This window comes from Cebus imitator, unplaced genomic scaffold, assembly GCF_001604975.1.
Source record: "Cebus imitator isolate Cc_AM_T3 unplaced genomic scaffold, Cebus_imitator-1.0 Scaffold30, whole genome shotgun sequence".
NCBI classification, from domain to species: Eukaryota; Metazoa; Chordata; class Mammalia; order Primates; family Cebidae; genus Cebus; species Cebus imitator.
Genome location: NW_016107345.1, coordinates 3414010 through 3433184, shown reverse-complemented (window position 1 = coordinate 3433184; position 19175 = coordinate 3414010). Strand labels below are relative to the sequence as shown.

Below are 19175 nucleotides of genomic sequence, written 5' to 3'. Positions count from 1 at the left end.
GACAGAGTTTTATTCTTGTGCAGGCTGGAGTGCAATGGCATGATTTCGGCTTACCTCAACCTCCATCTCCCGGGTTCAAGTGATTCTCCTGCCTCAGCCTCCCAAGTAGCTGAAATTACAGGAATGTGCCACCATACCCAGCTAATTTTGTATTTTTAGTAGAGACGGAGTTTATCCATGTTGGTCAGGCCGGTTTTGAACTCCTGACCTCAGATGATCCACTCGCTTTGGCCTCCCAAAGTGCTGGGATTACAGGCGTGAGCAACCATGCTCAGCGTTGTTTTCCTTTTTTGTTGTTCATTTTAATCTAGTGTGAATCTTTTAACTAATGAGTTTGTCTGTATGTTTACGTTTATTTCTTATACCGCCTTTTCTGTATTCTTTCTATTCTTCTGTTGTGCCCACTTTTATATTTTTAGTGGTTGACTTTAAATTTTTAGTAAGCATATTTAATTTAACACAGTGTTTCCTAAACAATACAAGACCCGTGGCATTTTTTAATTCTGATCAAGCTTTTCTCTTATGTTACTGTTGTCCAGGCTATATTTCTTCCTGTTTCTTATTCCTCTTTTTTCCTCTTCTAAAGTTAGTCACTACAGCTCATTACAGATAATATTTGTTTACATGTACTCATACCTTTTTTTATTTTTGTATTCTTTCTTGAGTTGGTTTTGAATTTTGAGTGATTTTTATTTTCTTGAAATACATGTTTATTGAATGTCTGTTAAAGGTCAACTTACTGAAAACGTTTTTATTTCACCCTCATTTTTAAAGGATAGTTTACAATTGTAGTTTGATATTATTTTCCCTTTGTACCTTGAGAATATTGCTTTACTGTGTTTTTTATTTTAACTGCTGTTGAGAAATCTCCTGCAGTCTAATTGGTCATTTTCTCTCTGCCTATTTCCCCAAAATTTTAAATTGTGGTAAAATACGCATAACATAAAATTTACCATCTTAACCATTATTTTTGTTTGTTTTTCTTTTTGAGACGGAGTCTCACTCTGTCACCCAGGCTGGAGTGCAGTGGTGTGATCTCGGCTCACTGCAACCTCCACCTTATGATTCTCCTGCCTCAGCCTCCTGGGTAGCTGGGATTACAGCCACCTGCCACCACACTTGGCTAATTTTTTGTATTTTTAGTAGAGACGGGCGTTCACCATGTTGGCCAGGCTGGTTGCGAACTCCTAACCTCAGGTGATCCACCCACCTTGACCCCCCCCAAAGTGCTGGGATTACAGGCAAGAGCCACTGTGCCCAGCCATCTTAACCATTTTTAAGTACACAGTTCGGTGTTAGGAAGTACATTTATATTGTTGTGCAACAATCACCACCATCCATCCCCAGAACTTGCATCTTGCAAACTTGAACTCTGTACCATTTAAATAATAATTCCCTATTCCTCTTTCCCCCTAGTTCCTGATAACTACCATTTTATTTTCTGTCTCTGTGAATTAGATTACCCTGGAAACCTCATATATGGGGAATCATACAATATTTGTCTTTCTGTGACTGGCCTATTTCACTTTGTGTAATGTCCTCACAGTTCATCAATGTTTAGTATGTGTCAGAATATCATGTCTTATTAAGCCTGATTAATACTCTATATTTATGCTGCATTTTGATAATCCATTTATCTGTCACTGAACACTTGGCTTGCTTCTACATTTTAACCATTGTGAATAATGCTGCTGTGGATATGGGTATAGAAATAGCTCTCTGAGACCTTGCTTACATTTTTTTTTGGTGTATATACCCAGAAGTGTATGGGTGTATGTTGCATCATATGGTAATTTTATTTTTAAGTTTTTGAGGGACTGCCATACTATTTTCCACAGTGACTGTACCATTTTACATTCCCACCAGCAGGGCACAAGTATTCTAATTTCACTACACCCTTGCCAACACTTGTCATTTTCTGTTTGTCTGATGGTAGCCATCCTAATGGGTGTGAGGTGGTATCTCATTGTGGTTTTGATTTTGCATTTCCCTAATCATTAGGGATGTTGAGCATTTTTTCACATACTTCTTGGCCACTTGTATGTCTTCCTGGAGGAAACAGAAATTTAAATCCTTTGCCTAATTTTTATTTTTATTTTTCAAAGATGGGATCTTACTATGTTGTCCAGGCTGGTCTTGAGCTCCTGAGTTCAAGTGTTTCTCCTGCCTTGGCCTGCTGGGTAGCTGGGACCACAGGCACAAGCCACCATGTCCTGTAGTTCCACTTACTCAGAAGGCTGAGACAGGAGGATCACTTGAGCCTATTTTTTAATCTGGTGGTTTGGGTTCTTTTTTAAAAATTGTTGGATTATAAGAGTTGTTTATATGTTCTAGATATTAATCTCTTATCAAATATATGATTTGCAAACATTTTCCCTCATTTAGTGAGAACATTTTTACTCTAATACTGTCTTTGTGTGTGTGTGGAGTTTAAAAATTTTCGTTGTCTAGTTTGTCTATTTTTTGTTGCCTGTGCCTTTAGTATCTTTCTCTGCCTGTTTTTAAGATCTATTTATTTTTAATTTTTTGCTGTGTCTAGGAGAGTTATTTTTGTTTTTTCTTTAATTGGGAGTCATTGCCATTTCTGAATCTGAGGATTTTAGGTGTTACTTCCCCCTCAACCCCCGCCACCCCCAGTTTCTAGAGTCTGTAGCTAGACAGAGACATTTTGTTATTTCTTTGCTGTTGGTTTTTTTCCCTTTTTTTCACCAGCCTCCCTGGTCCACTCCTGCACTGAGAATGTATAAAAAATGGTGGAATCCTCAATACCAGTTCTTCACTTCATGTGTTTTCTGAGGCCTTGTCTACTTTAAGGACATTAAAAGCCAAAAGTCTTGGTTATTCATATTGACAGGTTCCTCCAGGGTCACTGAAAGCTTTACTTTTTTTGTGAGCTTAGCATTTGGCGGACTAATTTATCCAACATTTCTAGATGTTTTATGAAGATGAGGTTTTCATATTATTTAGTTACTGTATTGCCAAAAAAAGTTGCATTTCTTTTTTATAATTAATTTCCCTTTTATTCTCTTTTTTCTTTTGGAATTCCTTGTTGTTGGACCCACTGGACTGAAGAACTCTTTACAAGCTTTTCTACTTAAAAAAAAAAATTTCTTTTGTTTTACTTTATGGGAGATTTCCTACCCTTCCTTTGCTTCTTTCTCCTCCCTAAATCCCCTGCTTCTGTTCTACTTCCCCTCCCTCCCTTTCTTTCTTCTTTCCTTCCTTCTCTTTTTCCTCTTTGTCTCTTTGTCTCTCTCTCTCTCTCTCTCTCTCCCCCTCCCTCCTCCTCCCCTTTCTTTTTTCTTTCTTCTCTGTTAATTTGGTGTCTCCAAATTAACTGTTTTGTTAACTTGGCCTCTTTATTTCATGTTAGAGATTTTCCTTAATTGTTTAGTAAACTTTGGCCATCTGTTCAGATTAAAGACTGAATAAATAAAAAGCTGAGTAAAAACTCTTTGTCCATGGCAGTTGTTAAGTGTGTCTTACACAGGGTGATTGAGTGACTGCAGGTCTTTTCTTTTGGGTCACTTTCCCCTGCAGAGAAATCTCCTAGTCCCAGTCCGATTGGTCTGCATTCTGGAAGCTGGACTGGGGAAGAGGCCTGAGGTCCACTATACAGCATGCAAATCTTCATTTAATCTTTTTGAGAGATGACATAATACACAGCCCTTTTGTGTACCTGGTTTCTACATCTGACCTAATTTTATGTCCTTAAAAGGTAAACCACTTGTTTTTTGCTGGGATGCAGAAGGGGCAGTTTCTTTCTTTTTTCTTTTCTTTTTGTTTTTTGTTTTGAGACAGGGTGTTGCTCTCTCGCCCAGGCTGGAGTGCAGTGGTGTGTACTTGAGCTTGTTGTAACCTCAAGTTCCGGGGCTCAGTGAGTCCTCTCACCTCAGCCTCCTGAATAGCAGAGTATAGTGACACGTCTGTAGGCAGACGTGTCACTATACTCTGCTTTAAAAAAAAATCTTTTTGTTGAGTTGGGGTTTCACCGTGTTGCCCAGGCTGATCCTGAACTGGCCTCAAGCATTCCTCCCACTTTGGCCTCCCAAAGCACTGGGATTATAAGTGTGAGCCACTGGGATCAGCCAGAAGGGGCAGTTTCTTAGCTACATGGGTAAAGACTTCCTTATTCAAACTTTCAATAGAGTCTTTCTATTAACAGCCCCAACTGAGATTGTTACTTTCAGATGGTTTCAATTCTTTTTTTTTTTTTTTTTTTCAGATGGAGTCTCGCTCTGTCTCCCAGGCTGGAGTGCAATGACCCCTCTCAGCTCATTGCAGTCTCCGTGTCCTGGGTTCAAGTGATTGCCCTGCCTCAGCCTCCTGAGTAGCTGGGACTACTGGCGTACACCACCACCTGGCTAACTTTTTGTATTTTAGTAGAGACAGGGTTTCACTAGGTTGACCAGGATGGTCTGGAGGTCCTGATTTCGTGATCCCCCCCACTCAGCCTTCCAAAGTGCTGAGATTACAGGTGTGAGCCACCATGCCTTGCAGGCTTCAATTCTTAATCCTTTGTGATGAGATATGTGTAAGATATATTTTAATTATGTATATATGTCTTATAGATGGTTTGGGAGGCTGAAGTGAGAGAATTGCTTGAGGCCAGTTCAGGACCAGCCTAGGCAACACGGTGAGACCCCATCTTAACAAAAATATTTTCTTTTTTTTTATGTTTAAGAAAAAAATTTTTTTAATTAAAAAAAATATGGAATGCTCCACGAATTTGCTTGTCATCCTTGTGCAGGGGCCATGCTAATCTCTGTATCGTTCCAATTTTAGTATATGTGCTGCCAAAGCGAGCACTACAAAAAGATTTTCTAAAAATAGCAGAGTGTTGGACGGGTGCAGTGGCTCACCCCTGTAATTCCAGCACTTTGGGAGGCCAAGGCGGGTGGATCACGAGGTCAAGAGGTTGAGACCATCTTGGCCAACATGGTGAAACCCCATCTCTACTAAAAATACAAAAAATTAGCGGGGCATGGTGACATGTGCCTGTAGTCACAGCTACTTCAGAGGCTGAGGCAGCAGAATCGCTTGAACCCGGGAGGCAGAGGTTACAGTGAGCCGAGCCACTGTACTCCAGCCTGGCAACAGAGCAAGACACTGTCTCAAAAAAAAGAGTGTGGTGGTGAAACGTGCCTGTTTGTAGTCCTAGCTACTCAGAAGGTTGAGGTGGGAGATATAGATATCTGTAATATCTATAATATGTTAATATACAGTATTAATACATATCTTACAGATAAGATATAAATAAGATATATCTTACAGGTACATATATATCTCTAGGGGTAGTAGGTGTAGCTATATACCTATACATAATTATATAGGGAGATATATCTACATATATGTTATATATGTCTTATATATCTATATATAACATGTATGATTTTGATGGGTTTATCCTTTTTTATCTTTTTACCATTATCTTACTGTATTTTCTTTTTTTTTTTTTTTTTTGAGACAAGGTCTCACTCTGCCACCCAGACTGGAGTGCAGTGGCAAGAACTCGGCTCACCACAGCCTCCGCCTCCTGGGTTCAAGTGATTCTCCTGTCTCAGTCTCCCAAGTAGCTGGGATTCCATTATTGCTGGCTAAGTTTTGTATTTTTAGTAGAGGTGAAGTTTCACCATGTTGGGCAGGCTGGTCTTGAACTTCTAACCTCAAATGATTCACCCACCTCGTCCTCCCAAAATGCTGGGATTATAGGCATGAGCCACCATGCTCGGCCAATTTTACTGTAATTTCAAGAAGGAATGGATAGAGACCTGTGTGTTCAAATTTAACTAAAGACACTTATAGTACATTTTAATTGTTATTTCCATGTAAAAATAGTATTATTATAAACTCAGGAATTTTTTCTAAGTTCCTTTCCACTAATGGTTATTGTAGTTTCACAACTATAGAAATGAATCCAAAAGGGCAATAAGAGACATGAAGAGGAAAAACAGGTGAGTGACAAAGAGCAGGAGGCTCAGTTACATGTATCAGAGAGACTTTGATGAAGTAACATCGCCACCTTCTGGCTTAAAAAAAAAAAAAACTGTGGTGTTTCTGTTATAAAATTGGGGAACCTGGCCAGGCAGGGTGGCTCACACCTGTAATTCCAGCACTTTGGGAAGTCAAGGCGGGCAGATCACGAGGTCAGGAGATCAAGACCATCCTGGCTAACACGGTGAAACCCCATCTCTACTAAAAATACAAAAAATTAGCCAGGCGTGGTGGCACGCACCTGTAATCCCAGCTACTTGGGAGGCTGAGGTGGGAGAATCACTTTAACCCAGGAGGCAGTGGTTACAACGATCCTGGATCGCGCCACTGCACTCCAGCCTGGGTGACAGAACGAGACTCCATCTCAAAAAAAAAAAAAGAAAAAAAAAAAAGGAAAAAGAAAAGGGAATCTGTAGTCCCAGCTACTCAGGAGGCTGAGGCAGGAGATTTGGTGGAGATTGTGGTGAACGGAGAGTGCGCCACGGCACTCCAGCCTGGTGACAGAGTGAGACTTCATCTCAAAACAAAAAACAAAAAAAAAAGTCTGGGATCCCCATGACTAGTAAGTAGCTAGCTTGCATTCTGTGTCAGATGTAGTGGATTTGGTCTTGTTTAGTTATTCTCTGTAGCATTGAAGAAACATACTTTTTTGGCTTAGGATTTGATTACAGTATAACAAAGTCTTTTCAAGCCCCATAAGAAAGGGTTCTATCTATAATATCTTAAAATATATCTGTTATTTTAGGTTATTTCTGCTTGCATTAAGAAAACAAATATTTATGTGAAGGAAAATATAGAATTTTAAAAATTAAGTTAATTTGTTGCATAGGTAGTTTGTATTCATGGTACAAAATACAAATGGTATGAGAGGCTATGAGTCATCCTACTATTTCATAAGAATTAATAAAAGAGAAAAGAATTAAAATGTCTTTCTCTCAACTAGCCAATTCCTTTACCTTAGAGAGAATCTTTTTATACAGATAGTAATGTACTACACATACTTCTTTCTAACTTTCTTTTTTTCACAGAACAGTTTATACTGGAGGTCACTCTGTATCAATACACAATGAGCTGCCTCATTTTTTTAGGCCATGATTTATTTAGCCAGACTACTATTGATAAGTAGTTAGGAGTTTTTCAATCTTTTGCTGTAAAAATGACCAGATAGGTGGTGTGTGTGTGTGTATGATTTCATATGACTCTAGAAAAAGCTCATATAAGGATGTATACATTTGTATTTGTGTTAGATATAGCGACACTGCCCTCCGTAAAAGATTATACTTATTTATTCTGCCATCACTAATGTAAGGCAAACTGTTTTCCCTCATGTTTCTCAGGACAATGTACTGGTATCAGTCTTTTTATCTTGTCTTGCAACCTTATTTTACATTTCTCGTATGAGTGGGCTGCACATATTTTCATATGTTTAGAAGCCATTTGTGGGGTTTTGTTTGAGATAGGGCTTCACTTTGTCACCCAGGCTGGAGTGCAGTGGCACAATAATAGCTCACTTCAGCCTTGAACTGCTGGGCCGAAATGATCCTCCTGCCTCAGCCTCCCAAATAGTTGGGACAGCAGGCACATGCCACCACAACTGGCTAATTAAGAAAAAAAAATTTTTTTTAAGGGTGAAATCTCCTTATGTTGTCCACTCTGGTCTCGAACTCCTGGCCTCAAGTAGTACTCTCATCTTGGCTTCCCAAAGCACTGGAGTAATCTACGGTGCCCAGCCTATTTGTGTTTTCTGTTATATGTTCTTTGCCCATTTTTCTTTAGGCTCTCACTCTTCTATTTATTTTTAGGAGCTCATAGTTGATAAGGTAGAAATTAGCTGTGTGATGTTTTCTTTAAATGTAAAAAATATTATGTATGTGCATATTTTGTAGTCATATCAGTCTTTACTTTGAAAACCTCTGGGCTTGGCATCATATTTAGAAAGATCTTCCACACTCAGAAAATTAAAAAAATTAACTTCTGTGTTTTCTTGTCTTACCAAAAAAATTATATTGAATTCTGTGAGCTATCTGAAATTTATTTTGAGTGAGGTATAAATTATGGCTTTAATTAATTTTTTTCTATATGATTACTTAGATGTCACTTGTCTCAACCTGTCTATTGAAATAACTCACCCAGTGCATTCATACTTCACTGATTTGAAGGGTCAGTTAAATTTCTTTGTGGATTTGGGTCTTTTCCTATACTTTTCTGTTCCCTCCATGTAGATACTTTCTCATTTACCAGCGTTCAGTATTTTAATTTTCATGACTTTACGACTTGTTTTAATAATTGGATGAAATCAGTCCTTCTGTGTTTCCATAATTTTATGACTATTCTTGCTTATTTTACCACATTAACTTTTCAATCAGTTGATCTAATTAAAAGGAAAAGATATTGTTAATTTTATTGTGATTCATTTCTATTCATAGATTAATTTGGGGGCAGTTGGTATTATGAATTTGCATTTTGTCATTCAAGAACCTGGCATTTTTTTCCTTTTTTTTTTTTTTTTTTTTTTTCTTTTTTTTTTTTTTTTTTTTTTTTTTTTTTTTTTTTTCCCTATGTATTTCTTGCTGAGTTTCTTCCTGCTTTTTCTTCTATTGTAAATGGGTTAATTTTTTCCATTACTTCTTTTTACATAGTTATTACAAGACATGGTTCTTGTGTATAAGTTGCTAATTTGGGGGCATTAATTTTATTATCGTTCATCTCCAGTTGAATCTCTTGGGGTTTCTCTGTAAATAATCATAATCATATATAAATAATCATAGTATTACCTCTTCAGTTCTGCTTTATATACTTCTATCTTTTGTCTGATTGTGTTGGCTAGTAACTTATAGAACACTGTTAAATAACAGTGGTGAGTGATAATAGTAGAAATCATTTATTTTTACTTAATGGGATTGTTTATTTAGGGATACATAATGAAAAATAACATCCATAGATTCTTGAAAGGACATTTGACAAATTTACATACATATTCTTTGTAAAATATAATCCTATTAAGTAATTATTCATCACTTTCATTATTGCATCATTTTGCATGTCATAGCTTTACATAAATGGAGTTGGTGCAGTTGCTCACACCTGTTATCCCAGCACTTTGGGAGGCTGAGGCAGGTGGATCATTTGAGGTCAGAAGCTTGAGACCAGCCTTGCCAACGTGGCAAAACCCCATCTCTACTAAAAATACAAAAATTACTGGGCGTAGTGGCTCATGCCTGTAATCCCAACACTTCGGAAGGCCAAGGCAGGCAGATCACAAGATCAGATAGAGACCATCCTGGCTAACTGGGTGAAACCCTGTCTTTACTAAAAACACAAAAAATTAGCTGAGCGTGGTGACACACGCCTGTAGTACCAGCTACTCAGGAGGCTGAGGCAGGAGAGTCCCTTGAACCTGAGAGGCAAAGGTTGCAGTGAGCCAAGATTGCGCCACTGCACTCCAGCCTGGGTGTCAGAGTGAGATTTAACCCCTCCGCCCAAAACAACAACAACAAAAATTAGCCAGGCTGTAGTGGTGTGCGCCTGTAATCCCAGCTACTCCGGAGAGTGAAACAGGAGAATCATTTTGAGCTTGGGAGGTGGAGGTTACAGTGAGCTGAGATCACACCACTGCATTCCAGTCTGGGTGACAGAGAAACCCTGTCTCCAAAATAAATAAATAGCTTTATATAAATTTAATAATATTGTATGTGTTTTCAAAATCTATTACATTTGTAAGGTTTATCCATGTTGTTGCATGTTACTGCAATTAATTTTAGTTTCTATTTAACTATACTCTGCCCAGATCTCTTCATATTAGAGTACCCATTCTCCACCTGCTTAGTCTCACAGCTGCATCCCTTATTGGGAATTGCCCTTGCCCCCCACACCCCAGCCCTCCAGTACTGTCTTGCCCAAGGTTAGGTTTCTTCCCAGAGGTATTCCTGTGGCCAGTAACTGTGTGTTGCATGGATGTAAGATCCAACCCAACTTGTCTCTATTTGGGACAATTCCAAAGGGCCCTGGAGCTCCATGCTGTATCAGTTTCTTCCCTAAGCCCAATCCTGCCTTCTTCACTTGTTACAGGTTTATCTCCCCAGAGCACTTCCCAGGAAACTTTCTGCACGATAGCCTCCCTCTCAGAATCTGTTTCAGAGGAATGGTGCTAACACAGTTGGTATTGGAAGTGATCCTAGGTAGCAGACTAAAATGGGATTTTAGAGATAGGTGTCTTGCTGGCTGGTTGGCAGTGAGGACCCCATCTCTGGTGGTAGGTAGAGTACAGATAGTGTAAGTTTGCACTGAGTTTATAATTGTGTGGGACCCAAGCGAGTAGGTAAACTTTCAATGCGCTATTATTTAAACTGATATCTCTAGATCTGGTTTTAAAGTTCTGGATTTTCTTGAGCTTAAGATCCTCTGGTCTGTATTATTCTATAATGCCTTTCATTAATTTCATTTAAATAAGTGAGTTTTTAGTTCTTTGGGAGCAAGGATCCCTTATGCTGACTGCCTACCAAAGTGGGATTTAAGAGAATCCTCACAGTGTGCAGAGATCGCCAGTATTTTCCTGTAAACCAAAGCGAAAGTTGGCAGGTTGGACACGTTATTTTCAAAGATCCTACAGGCAGGTGGCTGTAACTGATAGGTCTTTTCTTTCCCCTTCTTTAGATTGCCTAGATCAGACTAGAACCCCAGAAATGTCTATGATGAAGTTTTTTTAAAAATTCATATCCTAATTATATGCTACTCCTGAGTCTTCCAAATTATATTCTGTAGTCAATCTGTATAGCCTATGGAAGTACGAGGGAGGACCTCTTCTTTGTTCACCTGCTTACAAAAGAATTAGAAGCCACTTTTAGCTGGCTTAATACAATAGTTGGAGTGACCATAAAGTGCTTAGGTTTCTGTGTTAACTCTTCTAGTTTGATGGCATTTTCATCTCATAATTCTTAATTCTATCATTTTAACCCATTGTCTCTATTCCTAATTTAACTAACTCAAGTTAGAACTTGATTCCCACCCTTCAGCTGACTTAGAAGCTGTTCCTTTGTGCTTCCATAGCGCCCTGTGTATCTGTCCAGTGTTGTAGTATTGTGGCATGTTATACTGTATGCATGTGTCTTGTTCATTTGTTTGTGAACTTCTTGAAGGCTAGGACTCTGTTGTGTCTCTTGGGTAGAGCACAATGCTGGACACATGATGGGCATTGAATAAATCTTTGTTGAATAAATAAAAAGCCTGACTCTCGTCACTCCCCACCACCCCTCAGTTGCTCATTAAAACTTCTGACTTTTTAAAAATTCACCCTGTGTGAGTCTTTCCCAGATCTCTCTGGTGAATATCCATACCTTAAAGCTGGCGCACACACACGCCTAGTTCTCTTCTCTGTCATCAGAAACTATTGCTGTCTCCTGCTTGCAGCTGCCTCTTTCATTGAGTTCCCAGTATCTGCAGATGGCTCTGTCTGATGAGCTCATGGGAGAATTTGATTTTCTGTTCTACAATCCAAAATAAATTAGTCTGCTATAACCCCAGAGCTGTTGGTAAAGTAGTCGTTGCAGCTTTAGAATTCTGGTGCCAAAAAGGGGTCATACGCACAGTGAATGAATAGTGTCATGGGGGTATGAACAGTGGTTGTTCCCATCACTGCAGCTGCTTGGGTGAGGCATCAGAAACCCCTTCAAGTGTATTACTGCTACAGTTAGCTATAAAGCTTTTCCCAGCACCTTCAGCTGCTGTAGTCTCCACCTCAGTTCTCTTTACATCTTGTTAGTAAAATATCTTGGGAACGAAAAAGTCGTAAGCAAAGATACTGTTTAATAATAGCTGTATGGAGAGTTTCACAAACATGCTGGATAGTTGCTTACACAATTTTAGTCACCTGATTCTATTATTAATATTTTTTACCGATGACTTAGCTGATAAATTGTGGGTTCATGTTTATTACTGAAGAATGCTTCCCTTGATGTGAATCTTTCATTTTTTCTTGTTCCTGTTAGAATAATTGTACATACCTGTTAAGAAAACGTAACACTGTATCATTAATATATTTCTGTCCTCCCTTCCTCCCTCCTCTCCCTCCCCCCTTCCTCCCCCCCCCCCCCCCCTGGCATTTCTCCCCTTGCTATCTCTCCCCAGCTTCCCCCCCCCCCCCCCTCCCCCCCCCCCCCCCCCCCCCCCCCCGCCCCGTCTCTGTCTCTGTCTCTGTCTCTCTCAAGACAGAATGTTGGTATGCTGCCCAGGTTGGAGTGCAGTGGCTGTTCACAGGCAAAATCATTGCACACTATAGCCTCAAACTATTGGGTTGAAGCAATCCTCCCATCTAAGCCTCTTAGGTAGCTTGGACTACAGGTGTGGGGCACCACACCCAGCTATTTTAATATATTTTCTATGTTGATCAAATGGTAATTCTATATTTAATTTTTTTAGAAATTGCCATTCTGTTTTCTACAGCAGTCAAAACTGCTTTTTGATGGCCTTGAAACTCTAAGGACAGCTTGGCAGGATATAATATCTTTGGTTTACATTGTTTTTCCCTTAAGTTTCTTGAAAGTGCTATTCTACTGTTGTCTTGCTTTATATGTTATTTTTGAGAAACACAATGTTAGTCTAATTCCCTTGCTTTTGTTAATAATTTATCTTTTTGCCCAGCTACCCTGAGAGTTTTTTCTTTAAATAATTTTATAAGGGTATGTGTCAGAGTGGATCATTCTGAGTCAGTTTTCGCAAATATCTGGTAGGATCTTTCATTGTATAGATTAAATTCAAGCGTTTTATTGGAAAGTTTTCTTGGAATATACTTTTTTTTTTTTTTTTTTTGAGACAGAGTCTTGCTCTATCACCCAGGCCGGAGTACAGTGGCGCAATCTCAGCTCACTGCAACTTCCACCTTCCAGGTTCAGGCTGTTCTCATGCCTTAGCCACTTGGGTAGCTGGGATTACAGGTACCTGCCACTACGCCCAGTTAATTTTTTTGTACTTTTGGTAGAGATGGGATTTCACCATGTTGGCCAGGCTGGTCTTGAACTCCTGGCCTCAAGTGATCCACCCACCTCGGCCTCCCAAAGTGCTGAGATTACAGGTGTGAGCCACCATACCCAGCCAGAATGTACTTTTAATGTTAATTCTGTTCCATTGTTTTGATTTTTTTCGTTAAGGACAACAATAATATTAATGTTCAACCTCCTTTGTGTATAATTCATTTCGATCAATTTCTCTGTTTTTTAAAATTTTATTTTCATTTTTTTCCTGCTTTTTGTTCAATGTCTTTTATTAAGTTTTCCTTCAAATCTGTTCTCTCTACATACCTTATAATTTAGTTTTTATTTTTGGTTCAATACCAAAGTAAAGCAAAAGAAAAAATAATAATTTAACTTTCATTTCTTATATGATGTTCATTTCATTTGTTTCTTTCTATTTCTTTAATCAGCTCTTATTCATTTCTTTCTGTTTTTGTCCATTTTGGTACTTAGTATTTGTACTTCTGATTCAAGGTCTTTTTCATATCCTCAAATTCTTGTTTAAAATATTTAATCCAGTTCAGAGAATTGTGTTACAGTGTTTTTCAACCTCATGGTTTGTTTTTGGGGAGAAACCATCAGCAGAAAAGCTTTTGTTTGTATTTTCTGACTTTTTGCAGTACATTTGTGTGCATATGGTCTGCTTGTTTTTTGTTTTTACTCATTTTGTGGACAGAGTTCTTACTTTGAGAGTGCTTCTTCTGGCAGTGTGTTCTCTTTTGTGAAGTTTCTTTTCTGAATTGTAGTGATGATGGTGAGGAAAAGGGGAGAGGAAGAGTTGTTCCTTGATTTTATTAATATTTCATTTCTACTGGCTCTTTAATCCTGCCCCCAGACCCCTACCTTTTTATCTTTTAAGATCTCACTCACTCTGTCGCCCAGGTTGGAGTGCAGTGGAATGATTTCGGCTCACTGCAACCTCCGCCTCCCAGGTTAAGCACGATTCTCCTGCCTCAGCCTCCTGAGTAGCTGGGATTTCAGGTGCTTGCTACCATGCCTGGCTAATTTTTATATTTTTTTGTAGAAACAGGGTTTCACTATGTTGGCCAGGCTGGTCTCCCAACTCCTGATCTCAAGTGATCCAACTGCCTCGGCCTCCCAAAGTGCTGGGATTACAGGTGTGAGCCACTGTGCCTGGCCTAATTTCCCCCTCTTATTGCCTATTCTTTTAATTCCTTACCGTGTGTACAAGAGAAAGTGCTTCTTTATATATGTATACCTGGTTCTCCCCCAGAAGCACTGTTTCTAGGAGGCTGCTGCTTCTGGTCCAGAAGTTTCTAGATACATTTACTTCACCAGGTCTATGAACTGTAGAGCCCTAACTGCCTAACCTCTGTTCAACATTTTTGTGTTTATTGTTTTACTCTCTTTCCAGGGCTGATTTTATCTGTGCTTTTTGCAAATCCCCTGTGCCCCTCTGCGCTTTCTCACAGAGTCTTTTTCACCTCCCTTCAGTCACCCTGTACATCTACAGGCTTGCAGAGGTAAGGAAGTGGGGTTTCTTTTGCTATTTGCTGCTTTTTTTTTCTTCTTTCTGCTTGATTTACAGGTAATTTGAAGGTTGCTGTGTTTTCTGTCTCCCCGTAGTGCTAATGTTGATGGCCTGCATTCTTATGTGGGTTTTAAAAATTCTTTTGGTTTATTTTATGTCCGTTCAGGGAAGGTGAGGAGCAGAATTGGAGTTATGTTACCTCCATTGTTATACAAACCTGGAAAGGTTCAAAAATCCTTTTCAGGTTTCAAAAATCCTTTGCAGTGGCTCACGCCTGTGATCCCAACAATTTGGGAGGCTGAGGTGGGTGGACCACTTGAGGTCAGGAGCTTGAGACCAGCCTGGCCAACATGATGAAACCCCATCTTTTTTTTTCTTTTCTTTTTTTTTTTTTTTTTTTGAGTCGGAGTTTCACTCATGTTACCCAGGCTGGAGTGCAATGGCGTGATCTCGGCTCACTGCAACCTCCGCCTCCTGGGTTCAGGCAATTCTCCTGCCTCAACCTCCTGAGTAGCTGGGATTACAGGCACGCGCCACCATGCCCAGCTAATTTTTTGTATTTTTAGTAGAGACGGGGTTTTACCATGTTGACCAGGATGGTCTCGATCTCTTGACCTCGTGATCCACCCGCCTCGGCCTCCCAAAGTGCTGGGATTACAGGCTTGAGCCACCGCGCCCGGTCCTTCTTTTTATTTATTTATTTATTTTTGGGACGGAGTTTCGCTCGTTACCCAGGCTGGAGTGCAATGGCGCGATCTCGGCTCTCCGCAACCTCCGCCTCCTGGGTTCAGGCAGTTCTTCTGCCTCAGCTTCCTGAGTAGCTGGGATTACAGGCACGCGCCACCATGCCCAGCTAATGTTTTGTATTTTTAGTAGAGACAGGGTTTCACTGTGTTGACCAGGATGGTCTCGATCTCTTGACCTCGTGATCCACCCGCCTCGGCCTCCCAAAGTGCTGGGATTACAGGCTTGAGCCACCGTGCCCGGCCGATGAAACCCCATCTTTACTAAAAATACCAAAATTAGCTGGGCATGGTAGTGCACACCTGTAATCCCAGTTACTTGGGAGGCTGAGGCAGGGTATCTCTTGAACCCAAGAGGCAGAGGTTCCAAGTGAGCCAAGATCACACCATTGCATTCCAGCCTGGGTGACAGAATGAGACTGTGTCTCAAAACAAAAAAATCCTTTTTAGATGACCTAATTTTACACCTGAAAAACCCAAGCGTCAACTGAATTTATAGTAAAATTACTTTAAGCAGTGAAATAATTAAGTTGTGTAGTGGAATATAAAATTAGTAAATGGAAAAACATAACTTTCTTATGTGAATACAGCTAGGAAAATCTAATGGAGAACCCCATATGTTACAGGAACAACAGTAAAAAGGAAACAAATAGAAAAAAACCTCAAAACCAAAAAATAAAATACCTACATGTAACTATAATAGCTTGCAAATCCCATTCTCTTACTTTCCTAGGGCCACCATAACATAACATAATGCCACAAGCTGGGTGGTTTAAAACAACAGAAATGTATTTTCTCACTATTCTGTATTCCACAACTCTGAAATCAATTTATCAGCAGGGCCGTGCTCCCTGTAAAGCCTCTGGAAGAGGATCCTTTATTGCTTCTTCCAGTTTCTGGTAGCCCCAGGCATTCCTTGGCTTGTGGCCCCATAATTTCAATCTGCCTCTGTCTTCACGCTGCCTTCTTCCCTCTGTCTGCATCTCTTTTTCTTTTTTCCTGTTTTGAGAATGGCTGGACTCGCTTACACCTGTAATCTCAGCACTTTGGAAGGCTGAGTTGGGAGGATCACTTGAGGACAGGGGTTCAAGACTATCCTGGCCTATATAGTGAGACTCTATCTCTACCAAAAATTTAAAAAATTAGCCCAGTGTTATGGTGTATGTCTATATACCCAGCTATTTGGGAGGTAAGGCGGAAGGATTGCTTGAGCCAAGGAGTTTGAAGTTGCAGTGAGTCATGATTGCGCCACTGCATTCCAGCCTGGGTGACAGAGCAAGACCCTGTCTCAAGAAAAAAAAAGTTGCAAAATGAATACAGAGAAATTTCATTTTCCTGTAGCCCAACTTCCCCCAAGTGGTAACATCTTGCGTAATTGTAATGCATTGGCCAAATCCGGAAATTGACATTGGTACAATATAATTAACTAGATTACAGATCTTACGTGAATTTCACTAGTTTTTGTTTGTGCCTATTTTTTGGTGTGTCTTTGTGTATAGTTCTGTAACATGTTATCAGATGTATAGATTCATATAGCCACCACCACAATCAAGATACAAAACTGTTCTGTCGCTATAAGAAAGGTAGCACTATTGTAACATTTAACAGCAATAGTAAATCTATCATTGTTAAATGAAAAAAAAAATGACAGTATGATACCATTGAACAAGACTAAAACTTAAAAAGACTTTAAAAACAAAAGTGTATTTCTGTACATGTAAGTACTTATATGAAAATGCATGGAATGAGCTCTGTGCAAGGATATTTGCCAAATTGATAACAAAGAAGTTTACAGATGATATTTGAGGTGTTCAGATAGGGAGATTTTCTTTATATTGACTTTTTAATCACCAGAATGTTTTCATCTATCATTTGTAATTTAAACGTTTTTAAAAGAATATATATAAGAACATAAATGTCAGTGAATTCTATTAATGGTATTCATCTGGTAGTAAGAATTCTAGTGGAAGTGAAGGGGACAGGAATTGAGGAATACTTGCTTTGTATTGTATTTTCTTATGCACTGTTAAGTTTTTTTTTCTTATGAGCATGTATAATTTTTTATTGAAAGAATTTTTAAAAGACGTGAATCTGTATTATGGAAGCCTTTTTAGGACATCTTGAAAATTGGCAGTAACAGAGTAATGTGTATGACTTGCTTATGTACATTTTCATATATATACATATACCCTTCTATTTAAATATACTTTTATGCATATACATGTACCTGAAAGTGTGTTTACAGATATCATTAGGTTATCTTTCAATGGTAAGATTTAGAGTAATTTTAATTTTCTTTGTGCTCTTCTATATCTTTGGATTCTTTTATAGTGAGCATATATATCATTCTCCTTTCCTTCCCCTTTCCAAAGGAGTTTTTAAGAAGGAAGGAAAAAAAGAAAGGAAAAAAAAATCTGTATTCTGCTTGGAATTTGAGAAAATTGACAACTTTTGCAGTTAACCTTTGGTTAGTCTATAAAACTTCATGATCTCCATCATACTCTGCGGAGTCTAATAGGGGGTTGTGATTGTTAGGGAATTTCAATATATGGTAGATGAAAAAAAATTAAGTGGATGAGGAGCATATGCAAACAAGGCAGATATTCTTAAACTCTGCCATTTTTCTATAAGGTTTTTTTGTCATTTAAAACTATTTAATACTTAATTTATATTCTTAAACATTTATAAATACAGATAACACAAATATCCTATAGTATGTTTTCTAAAACCTTAAATTACTTTGAAAACTGCTTAGGTCATGTCTTTTTATGATATCATGGAACATGTGTATAGTAACATTTATGTAAACTTCAGTATAAATTTTGCTTCTCTATGACTGTGAGCAAGTTATTTAAGCTCTCTGACTCAATATTCCCTGCTATAAAATGGAGATAACTATTCTATAGAGTTATTTTGAGGAATTGCTTATTGAATAACTTATAATGCTGATTATAAAATTGTTTCATTTTCATTTGAATATAGATTATGTATTTGTATAAGTACAGTGGTATTCTAAATTAGCATTAGAGATAGTGCTGTTTTCGGCCAGGCGCAGTGGCTCATGCCTGTAATTCCAGCACTTTGAGAGCCTGGGGTGGGTGGATCACCTAAGGTGAGGTGTTTGAGACCAGCCTGGCCAACATAGTGAAACCCTGACTCTACTAAAAATACAAAAATTAGCTGGATGTGGTGGCGGGCACCTGTAATCCCAGCTGCTGAGGAGGCTGAGACCGGGAATTCCTTGAAACTGCATGGAAGTTGCAGTGAGCCGAGATCACGCCACTGTACTCCAGCCTGGGTGACAGAGCAAGACTCCATCTTAAAAAAAAAAAAAAAAAGAAAGAAATTGGTGCTATTTTCTTCTCCGGTTGCTTCCTTTTGAATGCCCCGTTTTTGTCTTCTTTGAACCTTTTGTTGGTCATGGTAATCACATTTTAATGATTAAAATTAAACATTTTGTGCTTGCATAGTTCATTATACAGTGCTTTGTCTATAAACTTACATTAATACCAAATGACATTTTAAAAAGTCATCTAGCCTGTTTTAATGGTTCAAGTAAAAATAAGTCTTAACATTTGTGATGCTAATCTAAAGCTTTGTTAATCTGGAAATGACATTTGCTAAGCAGTATTATGTACAACAGGTGATCTGATCCATGTAGTCATTATGCAGGAGTGAATTAATGATTTAAAATTTGGCTTGTGCTGCTTGATAAAAGAACCTTTCTATTAGGTTCTTGGCAGGATCTCGAAATGTGATTTTATTATTAATTTGGGTGCGCTCATCTAATATTGCTTCTTTGGGTAGGGACCAAAGTAAGTTTTCACTTCAGTCTTTTGTTATAATTAAGAACAAATAATACATATTGATAATCAGTTAATATTGCATATTATATTTGAAATGAAAGTAGCCTTTAGGTTTTTTTTTTTTTTTTTTTTTTTT

General features: G+C 38.6%; 1 protein-coding gene and 1 non-coding gene across 2 annotated transcripts in view; one reads left to right on the top strand and one right to left on the bottom strand.

Moving 5' to 3' along the window:
• TFDP2 (transcription factor Dp-2) overlaps window positions 1-19175 on the top strand; it is a 182352-nt gene that overhangs the window by 15941 nt on the left and 147236 nt on the right. The window lies entirely within an intron of this gene.
• On the bottom strand, window positions 4706-4809 carry LOC119470423. The gene has a single exon (XR_005199325.1). It is a non-coding gene; the product is annotated as a U6 spliceosomal RNA (small nuclear RNA).